At 41.4% G+C, this 13621-nt stretch overlaps 1 protein-coding gene across 1 annotated transcript in view; it reads left to right on the forward strand.

Moving 5' to 3' along the window:
* EDIL3 (EGF like repeats and discoidin domains 3) overlaps positions 1-13621 on the forward strand; it is an 815229-nt gene that overhangs the window by 408484 nt on the left and 393124 nt on the right. The window lies entirely within an intron of this gene.

Consider the following 13621-nt stretch of genomic DNA (forward strand, 5'->3'; position numbering starts at 1 on the left):
TTGACCTCCTGCTATGTCCTTACTAAGCAACCGTGCTGCCTGCCCTGACCTTCTGCTATCCAGACTATGATCTGCCTTATCTCTCCTGTGCCTCGCATCTCTTCAGCCGCCTGTGTGGTCGAGCCGTGCCAGGGGTAGCGACCTGGGTGCCGCCTGCCGTAGCAAGTCCATCCCGCTTTGCGGTGGGCTCTGGTGAAAACCAGCAGCACCTTAGACTCAACCTCCTGATACGGTCCGAGTCATCTGCCACAGAGGTCCAGTGGATCCACATCCACTGGGGTTCCTGTCTTCTGAAACGTGAGTGTTACATATATGTTCTCTTCATGCAGATGCCAGCTCCAGGCTGTCTCATACTGCCACCATATGTTCTTCTCATGCTGATGCCTCCTCCAGGCTGTCTCATTCTGCCACCATATGTTCTCCTCATGCTGATGCCAGCTCCAGGTTGTGTCATTCAGCCACTATATCATCTCCTCTTTCTGCCGCCAACTCCAGGCTGTGTCATTCAGCCCTATATGGTCTCCTCCTGCTTCTGCCACCTCCAGGCTTGGTCATTCAGCCACTACATGATCTCCTCTTGCTGCCTCCAACTCCAGGCTGTGTCATTCAGCCACTTTATGGTCTCCTCTTGCTGCCGCCAACTCCAGGCTGTGTCATTCAGCCACTATATTTCTCCTCTTGCTGCTGCCAACTCCAGGCTCTGTCATTCTGCCAGACTATGGTCTCCTCATACTGCTGCCACCTCCAGGCTGTGCTACTATACCGCCATGTGGTCTCCTCATGCTGCTGGCACATTAAATAAAACTTTTTAGGTTCATCAATTTGAAATCTTCAATTTAAATAAAAAAAAAATATCTTTAACCCCTTAACGACGCAGGACGTATATTTACGTCCTGCGCCGGCTCCCGCGATATGAAGCGGGATTGCGCCGCGATCCCGCATCATATCGCGTCGGTCCCGGCGCTCATCAACGGTCGGGACCCGCGGCTAATACCACACATCGCGACGATGTGCGGTATTAACCCTTTAGAAACGGAGGTCAAAGCTGACCGCCGCTTCTAAAGCGAAAGTGAAAGTGACCTGGCTGCTCAGTCGGGCTGTTCGGGACCGCCGCGGTGAAATCGCGGCGTCCCGAACAGCTGACAGGACACCGGGAGGGCCCTTACCTGCCTCCTCGGTGTCAGATCGGCGAATGACTGCTCCGTGCCTGAGATCCAGGCAGGAGCAGTCAAGCGCCGATAACACTGATCACAGATGTGTTAATACACGCCTGTGATCTGTGTAAAAGAACAGTGTGTGCAGTGTTATAGGTCCCTATGGGACCTATAGCACTGCAAAAAAAATGTTAAAAAAAGTGTTAATAAAGGTCATTTAACCCCTTCCCTAATAAAAGTTTGAATCCCCCCTTTTCCCATAAAAAAAATAAAACAGTGTAAATAAAAATTAAAATAAACATATGTGGTATTGCCGCGTGCGTAAATGTCCGAACTATAAAAATATATCATTAATTAAACCGTACGGTCAATGGTGTACGCACAAAAAAATTCCAAAGTCAAAAAAAGCGCATTTTTGGTCACTTTTTATACCAATAAAAAGTGATCAAAAAGTCCGATCAAAACAAAAATCATACCGATAAAAACTTCAGATCACGGCGCAAAAAATTAGTCCTCATGCCGCCCTGTACGTGGAAAAATAAAAAAGTTATAGGGGTCAGAAGATGACATTTTTAAACGTATACATTTTCCTGCATGTAGTTATGATTTTTTCCAGAAGTGCAACAAAATCCAACCTATATAAGTAGGGTATCATTTTAACCGTATGGACCTACAGAATAATGATAAGGTGTAATTTTTACCGAAATATGCACTACGTAGAAACGGAAGCCCCCAAAATTTACAAAATGGCATTTTTTCTTCAATTTTGTCGCACAATGATTTTTTTTCTGTTTCGCCGAGCATTTTTTGGTAAAATGACTAATGTCACTGCAAAGTAGAATTGGCGACGCAAAAAATAAGCCATAATATGGATTTTTAGGTGGAAAATTGAAAGGGTTATGATTTTTAAAAGGTAAGGAGGAAAAAACAAAAGTGCAAAAACGGAAAAACCCTTAAGGGGTTAATAATCTTTTCAATTGTGAGGTCTTGTCAGGCTGTGTAATTCAGCCACTATATGGTCTCCTCATGCTGTTGCCACCTCCCTGCTGTGTCATTTAGGCACTATATGGTCTCCTTATTCTGCCACCATCTCCACACTGTATCATTCAGCCACTAAATGGTCTTCTCATACTGATGCCACCTCCAGGCTCTTTTATTGTGCCATTCTGTGACAGTGATTCTTATAGCGATGCCTCTAATCTGTATGACATATTGAATAACAGTATTATCTCACTAATACAGCACACTCCCTATGTGTGTTACGGCGAGGCAAAGTGTTTTACACCCCTGTTGAGGCTCTCTGTAGCGAATCAGCCAAATTGAATTTTTTTTTAATTCGCTCATTTCTAGTCATATAAATAAATATGAAAGATAAACTCTTTCCCTCTCAGTTTGTGACATCATGCAACCCTACTGTACTGGCTTCTGATTTCTGAGATGTAAGAAAAAATAATTAATCTGGCTTTTATACCATTGAAGCCCTTCCTACATGCCACAGATTGGAGTAGAGTACTTGATGATTTACAGATCTTAGTGACACCTGTTACTTCCTCAATTTATATACCGATATGGCTTATCCTTTTTGTTGCAATTTCAATGTTGAGAAGGAGCATGTTCTAAAATTAGAATAGATCTTATCCTGATTCCATCCATTCAGTCACATTCCAATCTCATATGTTCATATTTTATGTGATGAAGAAATTGGGAAAGATAGCTTGGAGGTGTGGAAACGTGCAAATGCAGATATTATGTTTTCCTGGCCTAAATTGCTTTAATAAGACATTTGATGGCTATCTAAAGTGGGATGGCTGCACACGCTTCCACAATGTTTCCCTTTCTGACCATCTAGTTTGTTTCTAATTACACATTTTCTGCATAAATTGCGCTTCATTGAATTCCTTTACTTTTGGAGTAATTTATTAAGATTCTTTTTATAGTTTACTTTAATTAATAGGCATTTGCTAAAATCCCCTCTGCAGGTTCGAATATATGTCAAACAAAACATAATGCATGGATTGTGGTATGTAAACTCTACATGTTGTGGAAAGTTATGCTATTAATGAAAGTATTTGTACAATTGCTATATTTTATTGCAATAGAAGTTGTCATTGCCTTTAGGGAATGGCATTTATCAAAACCTGTGCAGAGGAAAAGTGCTGCAGTTGCCCATAGCAGCCAATCAAAGTGCCTATTTTAAAAGATTAAAGAAGAAATATGATTGGTTGTTATGGGCATTTTTCATTTTTCCTCTGCAAAGGTAATGATACATCTCCCCCTGTCTTTCTATGTCTATATATCTATACATTATCATGTACCACATACATTAGCCTTGTGTATGCTGGCTATTACCTTTGTAATTGATGCATTGTTGCCCACAACATCAGCAGAAAGTATTTAGATGATGGTGAGGTGCAAGATGGGAGGGTCTGGCGAAGTGTGATGTACGCATGTGCAACAGCTGTAACTCATCCACTTCTGACATGCTGCGTACCTGTCCATTTTAATGGTTGTTCGCAGCAAGAATTTTGCACAGAATAAAGAAGGTTTGCCCCACTTCTATGGTGAGTACTGCCCATTTATTCTATTGCTGCACATTTGTTGAATGCATTTTGCTATTTAATGAGTTCTAGCACCACAGAAGAGACATAACCCGTCATATGGATACTCTGGTTTTAAATGTCTTTTCAGTCGGAACTGTTACAATTAGCAAAATGTGAGGGTTGAAGTGCCGACCGCTGTGTCTGTGATTTACCCCAAGTATATTCACATGTGACAGATGAGTTGTAAAACTTTCTGCAAGTGAAAATCATTCAAGTTAATTAGATTGTTGTCAGGTACATTGATTTCTATTCCATTTAGAAGTGTTTGCAATGTGTGAATATGCCTTATTCTTCCCCTCTGAATTTTGAAGTTCATAGGCTGGTGCCATCTAAGAAAACAAAAACAATAAAAAACTGACACAGTTTTTGAGACAAAGTCAGGAGTGGATTCAAAAGGAATGAGAAATATAAAGGAAGGACTTAACCTCTTAAGGACGTAGGGCGTACCGTGACCCCGCATCATGCGTCATACCAGGTCGGTGTCGGCAGCTAATGATAGCCGGGACACTGGGCTAATAGCTATTAACTCTTTAGACACGGCGATGAAAGTTGATCGTCTAAAATGAAAGTGAAAGCTTCCCGGCAGCTCAGTCAGGCTGATCGGGACTATAGTGATAAAATCACGATGTCCCGATCAGCTAGGATGTGAGTGGAGGTCGCCCTACCTTGCTTCGTCGTGTCCGATCGGCCTTTGATTGCTCCAAGCCTGAGATACAGGCTTGAGCAATCGACCACTTATAACACTGATCCATGCAAAGCTATGGCTTTGCAGGGATCTTTGTAAAAGATCAGTGTGTGTGTGGTATTGCCATGTGTGGAAATGTCCGAATAGTAAAAATATATTGTTAATTAAACCGCACAGTCAAAGGCGTTCACACAAAAATATTCCAAAGTCCAAAATAACGTATTTTTGGTCACTTTTTATATCATGAAAAAATTTGTAAAAAACTATCAAAAAGTCCGATCAATACAAAAATGGTACCGATAAAAACTTCATACTGGCCCGTACTTGGGAAAACAAAAAAGTTATAAGGGTCAGAAGATGAGAATTTTTAACATATACATTTTCCTGTAGTTATGATTTTTTTCAGAAGTACAACAAAATCAAACCTATATAAGTAGGGTATCATTTTAACTGTATGGACCTACAAAATAAAGATAAGGGGTAATTTTTACCAAAAAATGCACTGCGTAGAAATGGAAGCCCCCAAAATTTACAAAATGAATTTTTTTCTTTAATTTTGTTGCACAATGAATTTTTTTTCCATTTTACCGTGGATTTTTTTGTAAAATGACTAATGTCCTTGCAAAGTAGAATTGGTGGCACAAAAAATAAGCCATCATATGGAATTTTATGTGCAAAATTGAAAGCGGGTATTTTTAGAAGGTGATGAGGAAAAAATGAAAATGCAAAAATGGAAAAACCCTGTGTCCTTAAGGGGTTAAAGAGGTACTCCGCCCCCTGATTGCAGGGGTCCAGCGATCTCTGGGCAGTAACCGGCATTCGTTTAGAACGTTGGGTGCGGTGCCGGAGGCTTGTTTACCGTCACTCCATGCCCCCTCATTGCAAGCCTATGGGAGGGGGCGTGACATCTTATCCCCTATCCAAAGAATATCTGTGCAGCACCTGGGGTTCGTTTAAAACGCTGGGTGCTGGGCTGGTGCAAGGGTTTTTGTCACCCTAGGCAAAAGCTAATATTACCGCCCATTGGCCCTCCCTTGACAGGGCCAACCTTACTACTGGGTGTGAAACACCGTAACAAGCCCCCTACATTTTTGTCTTGATGGGACTATTTGATTGCTTTTTAAAAAATATATACAAAATTATCAAAAACACACAATTTTGGACTTTGGAATTTTTTTTTCAGGATACGCCATTGACGGTGCACTTTAATTAAAGATACATGTTTATAGTTCAGACATTTACGCATGTGGCCATACCACATATGTTTATTTTTATAATGTTTACATATTTTTATATGGAATTTGGGAAAAGGGGGGTGATTTAAACTTTTAGTATGGAAGGGGTTAATTCACATTTATTTAGTTTTTTTTTTTACACCATTTTATTACATGCATTCTTCTGCTTGCATACACTGTTTAATGCTATGCATTAGCATAGCATTTATCAGTGTTATCTGCCCTCAATTGCTCCAGCCTGCTGAGCCAGGCTGGAGAATCGCAGAAGAGATCTTACGGAGAGGAGGCAGGTAAGAGTCCTCCTGCCATCTTCTAAGCTGATCGGGACACCGCGGTGATCCCGATTAGCCTGACTGAGTTGCCCAACTGAATTGCTGGGAATGCTTTTTTTGCATTTTCAAATGAACTTTGATCACTGTGTCTAAGGGGTAAATGCTGAACATCACCATGATCGGTGATGTCCGGCATTATACACGGGTCCCGGCCATTTATAGCCGCCATGACCACCCCGCTATGACGTGGGTTAGATCGTGGCCGCCCGCCATAGCAGAGGAGCGGGTGCAGGGCATACAGTTAGACCATGTGTCTATAAGAGTTTAATACACTTCTGGTTTTGGCTCAAAAACTGCAACAGCAAAAACTGCCAAGTGGAAATCCAGCCTAAACATAGCTTTATTTCTAGATTTGTTTGTGTTGTGCTACATATACAAATCACTGAGACTTAATAGCTCCAGCTTATTCATGAATACTAAATTGTACAGAGTGAACCTAGTTGAGAGATATCAATAAATCTTCACTTTTATTTATTCTATTGAATTGTGCAGCAGACTCCACACTACCTATAGACCATATGGTCGCATTTCAAAACATAAATTTTGTAAGCATTAGAGATGAAGGAACCTCAGAAAGTTCTCCAGGAGGTGAATGTGTCTGGTTTGCTGTAATTCACAAGCTTGGTAAACATGTTTTCCCTCTAAAATTAGCATTTATTGAGATCCAACATTTTACAAAGTAATTTACAGTCTTCTTTATATTAGGCCATAATGTTTGAACACAGCCCAAGATCATGCCATAATGAATCTACTCTCTACCAAGGGCGTATTTAAAATGAACAAAATCTAATCATTGGATAAAGACTTAAGAACTAAACCCCCCAGTCTAAAACCTCAGATAACCAAAGTACCTAATTTGGAAATACTGTGAAAATAATCCTTAGTGGATGGTGTGGGGTACTCCCGTGGAAAGGTTTTTTTTTTTTTTTTAAATCAACTGGTGCCAGAAAGTTAAACAGATTTGTAAATCACTTCTATTAAAAAATCTTAATCCTTCCAGTACTTTTTAGGGGCTGTATACTAAAGAGGAATCCAAAAAAGAAATGCATTTCCTCTGATGTCATGACCACAGTGCTCTCTGCTGACCTCTGCTGTCCATTTTAGGAACTGTCCAGAGCAGCATATGTTTGCTATGGGGATTTTCTCCAGCTCTGGACAGTTCCTAAAATGGACAGCAGAGATCAGCAGAGAGCACTGTGGTCATGACATCAGGAGAAATGCATTTCTTTTTTGGATTTCTCTTTAGTATACAGCCCCTAAAAAGTACTGGAAGGATTAAGATTTTTTTTTTTTTTAATAGAAGTGATTTACAAATCTGTTTAACTTTCTGGCACCAGTTGATTTAAAAAAAAAAAAAGGTTTCCACGGGAGTACTCCTTTAAGTCTAAGTTTCCACTTGTTTTTTTTATTTTTTTTTTGTTTTTTTCCCGGCAGTTTTTGGAATACTGCCACTGCAGTTTTTGAGCCAAAGTCAGAAGTGGATCCATAAGGGAGGAGAAGTGTAAGTCCTTCCTTTATATGTCCTATTCCTTTTCAATACACTTCTAGCTTTGGCTCAAAAACTGCACTTTCAGTATTTCAAAAACAAGTGGAAAAACAAGTGGAAACTTAGCCTAACAATGTTAGTGGCATTGTGACCCTCATTCTCTGTGGGTTTATGCACAAGTGACTGCTGAAATAAAACAGACAGGAAGAGACTTGGCAAATGCCAGGAAACAGTGCCAGAATGCAGGACAAAAAAAAAAAAGGCATTATAAGTTAAGATGTGTATGGATCTCAGATAACAGGTCATAATAACCCATAGGGGGAATAAAAAAACAACATGTAGTAAGCTAGAGAACTATTTGGAGCCAAAGGGTCATAGAAGTTTTATACCTCTGCTGACACTTTAGTTTAGTGATGAAAAGAGTCATCTCCATCAGTTGGATATTAAAGGGGTACGCCAGTGGAAAACATTTATTTATTTTTTTAAATCAACTGGTGCCAGAAAGTTAAACAGATTTGCTAATTACTTCTATTAAAACAAATTTGTGTCCTTCCAGTACTTATAAGCAGATGTATGCTACAGAGGAAATTCTTTTCTTTTTGAATTTATTTTTGTCTTGTCCACAGTGCTCTCTGCTGACACCTGATGCCCAGTGCAGGAGGAAATCCTCATAGCAAACCTATGCTGCTATGGACAGTTCCTGACATGGACAGAGGTGTCAGCAGAAAGCACTGTGGACAAGACTAAAAAGAAATTCAAAAAGAAAATAATTTCCTCTGTAGCATACAGATGCTAATAAGTATTGGAAGGATTAAGATTTTTAAATAGCAGTAATTTACAAATCTGTTTAACTTTCTGGTACCGATACATTAAAAAAAAAAAAAAAAAGTTTTCCACCGGAGTACCCCTTTAACCCCTTAAGGACTCAGCCCATTTTGGCCTTAAGGACTCAGACAATTTAATTTTTACGTTTTCATTTTTTCCTCCTCGCCTTCTAAAAATCATAACTCTTTTATATTTTCATCCACAGACTAGTATGAGGGCTTGTTTTTTGCGCGACCAATTGTCCTTTGTAATGACATCACTCATTATATCATAAAATGTATGGCGCAACCAAAAAACACTATTTTTGTGGGGAAAAAACGCAATTTTGCTAATTTTGAAAGGTTTTGTTTTCACGCCGTACAATTCATGGTAAAAATGACATGTGTTCTTTATTCTGAGGGTCAATATGATTAAAATGATACCCATTATTATATACTTTTATATTATTGTTGCGCTTAAAAAAAAATCACAAACTTTTTAACCAAATTAGTATGTTATTATTTTGATGACCTCTAACTTTTTTATTTTTCCGTATAAGCGGCGGTATGGGGGCTCATTTTTTGCGCCATGATCTGTACTTTTTTTTGATACCACATTTGCATATAAAAAACTTTTAATACATTTTTTATAATTTTTTTTTTAATAAAATGTATTAAAAAGTAGGAATTTTTGACTTTTTTTTTTTCGTTCACGCCGTTCACCGTACGGGATCATTAACATTTTATTTTAATAGTTCGGACATTTACGCACGCGGCGATACCAAATATGTCTATAAAAAAAGTTTTTTACGCTTTTTGGGGGTAAAATAGGAAAAAACGGATGTTTTACTTTTACATTTTTTTACATTTTTTTTACACTTGAATAGTCCCCATAGGGGACTATTCATAGCAATACCATGATTGCTAATACTGATCTGTTCTATGTATAGGACATAGAACAGATCAGTATTATCGGTCATCTTCTGCTCTGGTCTGCTCGATCACAGACCAGAGCAGGAGACGCCGGGAGCCGGACGGAGGAAGGAGAGGGGACCTCCGTCCGGCGTTATGAATGATCGGATCCCCGCAGCAGCGCTGCGGGCGATCCGATCGTTCATTTAAATCGCGCACTGCTGCAGATGCCGGGATCTGTATTGATCCCGGCACCTGAGGGGTTAATGGCGGACGCCCGCGAGATCGCGGCTGTCGGCCATTGCCGGCGGGTCCCTGGCTGCGATCAGCAGCCGGGATCAGCCGCGCATGACACGGGCATCGCTCCGATGCCCGTGGTTATGCACAGGACGTAAATGTACGTCCTGGTGCGTTAAGTACCACCTCACCAGGACGTACATTTACGTCCTGCGTCCTTAAGGGGTTAATGGTGTATCACAGGGAAGAGATTGGAAACTCAAATAGGGATCTAGGCCTAAAATACAGAGACTATTAACAGAGATTCTAAAGGGGTTCTCCCACCTTGGCCATTCTAGGTTTTCCGCCCAACTCCGGCCTGTTTGTAGCAGGTGGTCTGAAAAGCCAAAAGTGGCCAAAACAGTAGAGTTACACAATTTACGTAACTCCTATTGACTTTATTGGGAGTTGCGCAAGCAGCATAGTCCCACAAGTTCAGTTGTTTATGTAACTTCGGGAAATATACAAACTTGCTCATTCTTTTATATTTCTTCTGAATTTCTTGTAGTTAAAAGATCTACTTTTATACTATGCTACCACTGTGAGCCATTGAAGGCATTTGCATATTGTTACGTGGTTTAATGAGAGCAAAATGGGCATTGTAATTCTAATCCATGTTGAGTTATTTGTGGAATACAGAATGGTCTCAATTCTAGACTCTCTACATGAAGTGAATTGATGTTGAATATCTAGCTATTTTTGTTGTATAGTTTTCCTGCAATATTATGTCATATTCTTTTCAGTGCTTATGTAGTGCAGGTACAACCTGGCAGCCAACAGTGCCAGGGGGCTTTCACTTCCATATGGTAAAGATTTGTTGTATACATGTTTGCTATCCGTGGGCATTTTAAAAGAAGTAAAATGTGACAGCTGAGGAAAGTAAAGTTAGCCTATGAAACATCGGTATAATATGAAGAGATTAGAGCGTAGAGAGGCTGCATTCGAATACCGAGGCAGGCACATTATTGCTTGGGGTCATTGCAGTTTTGTTTTTATAGTATGTATATATGTTTGCTGAATTTAAATGTTTTAGTAACAAACAGTGTACAAAATCCTGTCAAAATGAAGATCGCAACAGAAGATATTTTATGGGGGCGTGGCTTAACATGTCAGCGGACAAACGCAGGCAGTGAGAGCTCCGGCTGAGCCATTCATTTAAGGGCTCTTATCTAAGTTATGGGCTGCAAACACAGAGGCAAAAAAGAAGGTGAAAGCTGCCCTGTCCTCCAAGGCTCCCGCTCCTACCATTACTGCCTTCTTTAGACCTCGGGACCCGGCGGTGGAGGCGAATCTGCAGCGGCCCCCCTCTCCTCACACCTCACCAGCTCACAGCTCAGCACCGGAAACACTGCCTGTAATGGTGGCAGCAGCTTCCAGTGCACAGCAGCTCTCTCATGCGGGCGACAGCCTGGACATACCTCAGCCTGCAGTGGAGACCAGATGGGGTGAGTCCCCTCCTCCAAGTAGGACCCTGAACCCACACCAGCATACAGGATCAGGGCCCCATCCTCCACCACACTCGGCACTTGAATGTGTGAATGTAAACCAACGCCCTCAGCCCTCCACATCTTCACCCCCAGGCTCACCAGGGACATAATGAGGCTGGTTCCCACCTCATAGGGACCTGCACACAATTGCCACTGGCACAGAAGAGGTCCTCTAACCCCCCCAGCTAGCCAAGAGGCACCTTGATGCTGACTGCTGAACACATCTCTGCCCCCCTCAGGGACACAGCAACTCCCATCTAATGCCAATCTCCCAGAAGCTCCTTCTCAACCTGTACCTCAGTCCATTTCCCTCATATATGGGATGGATTCTCAACTACTACAGAGATCACGGTCCCATACCAATGTTACACTGTCTGACTCCATTTTGCCTACCTTGCATCCTCCAGGCACTGCACCTCCTGCTGCTCCATGTGTCTCCCTCTCTATATTCTCAACATGAAACTGCAACAAGCTCTGCTGTTCTCATGGACTCTGGTGCCTCAGCCTCTAGTGGAGACTCCTCTGATGATATTTGCCTCTTTGCCGCCAGGAACTCAAAGACTCAATATCTAATTTTGCCTTAGACCATAAGCATGACAAAATGTCTCTTACAGTTCAGTGGGAAGCCCTGAAGTGTGTTCTCAGAGGAGTCTTAATACGCCATGGTGCAAGATTGAAAAGAGAGGCAGCTGCTAACTAACTATAAGGCCCTTCACACTCAACTCCATACCCTTGAATCTCTCCATAAACAACATAGATCTGATACAGTTTTGTGGGAACTGATACAGGTCCGTCACGACCTACTGGCCCATATGAACCGACAATATAGCTACTATAGACAACTCACAGGTCGGAAGTTCTATGAATGGGGTAACAAAGTGGGGCCACTTCTAGCTAGGGCCCTGAGGGCCAAGAAATCATTGTTGTTTATCCCTTCCATCTGTACTTCCTCAGGCTCCCTGACGCACCTAACAAATTACATTGCAGAAGCCATTAGGTCATATTACTCTTCACCGTATAACTTACCTGAACCCTATTCACATCCCAAAGGTGGACCTCCCTCCCTTCCCTGAAAGAATATGTCACCTCCACAGCTCAACCCACCCTCCGTGAAGAGACAGTACAGGCTCTTGAGGCCCCTTTCATGATTGAGGAACTGAAACTGACCATCAAATCCCCCCCGGTCGTGAAAAGCCCAGGCCCGGATGGCTATACAATAAAAACCTGAGCTCTGAACTCTCAAGCCCTCTACTTTCGGCCTTTAATGTGATTGATGCCACCACCCCTTTGCCACAGTCCTTTCTTCGGGCCTTCATCACGGTCATCCGTAAAGAAGATCCATCCCTTTGTCTCACGCTCCCAGCTATCGCCCGATCTCTTTGATCAATACAGATGTGAAGCTTTATGCTATCTTATTGCCAACTGGCTGTCTGGCCGTCTGGAGACTCTAATTCACTCAGATCAAGTGAGCTTTGTTCGTAACCGCGAAGCTCGAGATAACACCTTGAGAACATTATCTGTGATATATCATGCTCATCGTCTCAAAACCCCAATCTTTTTACTCTCTTTGGATGCTGAAAAGCTTTTGATGGATCGGGTGGATTGGTGCTTCCTGGGGGCCACCTTGTCGCAAATATGAATGAGCTCCCTGATGAAAGCCCAAATTTTGGCCCTTTACTCTCACCCTCAAGCCAGGGTCTGCATCAATGGTCTCTTATCCTCTCCATTTACAATTGGCAATGGCACGAGACAGGAATGCCCACTCCCCCCTACTTTATGTAATGTGTATGGAACATCTTCTAAATGACATTCATCACAATCCAGATATTAAGGGTCTGGACACCCCTTGTGCCATCACAAATGCTTTGCATTTGCTAATGACCTCCTTCTGTTTGTTTCCTCCCCCCAGACATCTCTAATCTCATCCCTAATGGCTACTCTTTCCCGTTACTCCTCCTTCAACAATTATAAATTAAATATGATGAAATGTGGCTTTATGCTAAACAGCAATTCTACGAGAAGGGCAATAAGGCTCACACTATGCTGGCCCCTATTCATCCTAACTCTTTCCTGTGGACATTTCCACTTCCCTACCCTGACTACCCCCTTTTAGGCCCTATGTCAGTTTCACGTTATGTACGGACCTATTGCTTCCGGCGCTTTAGTCTTCTCTCCACTTTCTCTCCTCAATCCTGAAAGAAAGAATAAGGGAAGGGAGGGAGGGAGGTCCACCTTTGGGATGTTTAAATCAAATTTACTATTGTCTTTTTATATCTTAAACAAATGTAATTATTAAATATATTTATAACTCAAACAATTGTTAGCCTGGGTTAACCCAGTAAAATTCCATTTACATCATATTTGCCAATATGTTCCAACAATGGGGAACAATTATCAAGCCATGCCAATAATGAAAATTCTCTAGTCACAAATTTTTGCGGAGAAATGGCGGTTTGCTCAAAAATCAAAATTTCTGCATTGAAATTTGTGACTTTTGTAGAATTTACAACGCTTATACTAAAAATGCTTGAAGAAGGCATGAACTTAAAATTCCTCAAACTTCATAAACTTTTTTTTATTATGGGGATGGTGATATACTGTACTGTTTTTAACCCCTTAAGGACTCAGCGTTTTTCCGTTTTTGCATTTTC

This window comes from Hyla sarda, chromosome 1, assembly GCF_029499605.1.
Source record: "Hyla sarda isolate aHylSar1 chromosome 1, aHylSar1.hap1, whole genome shotgun sequence".
NCBI lineage: Eukaryota > Metazoa > Chordata > Amphibia > Anura > Hylidae > Hyla > Hyla sarda.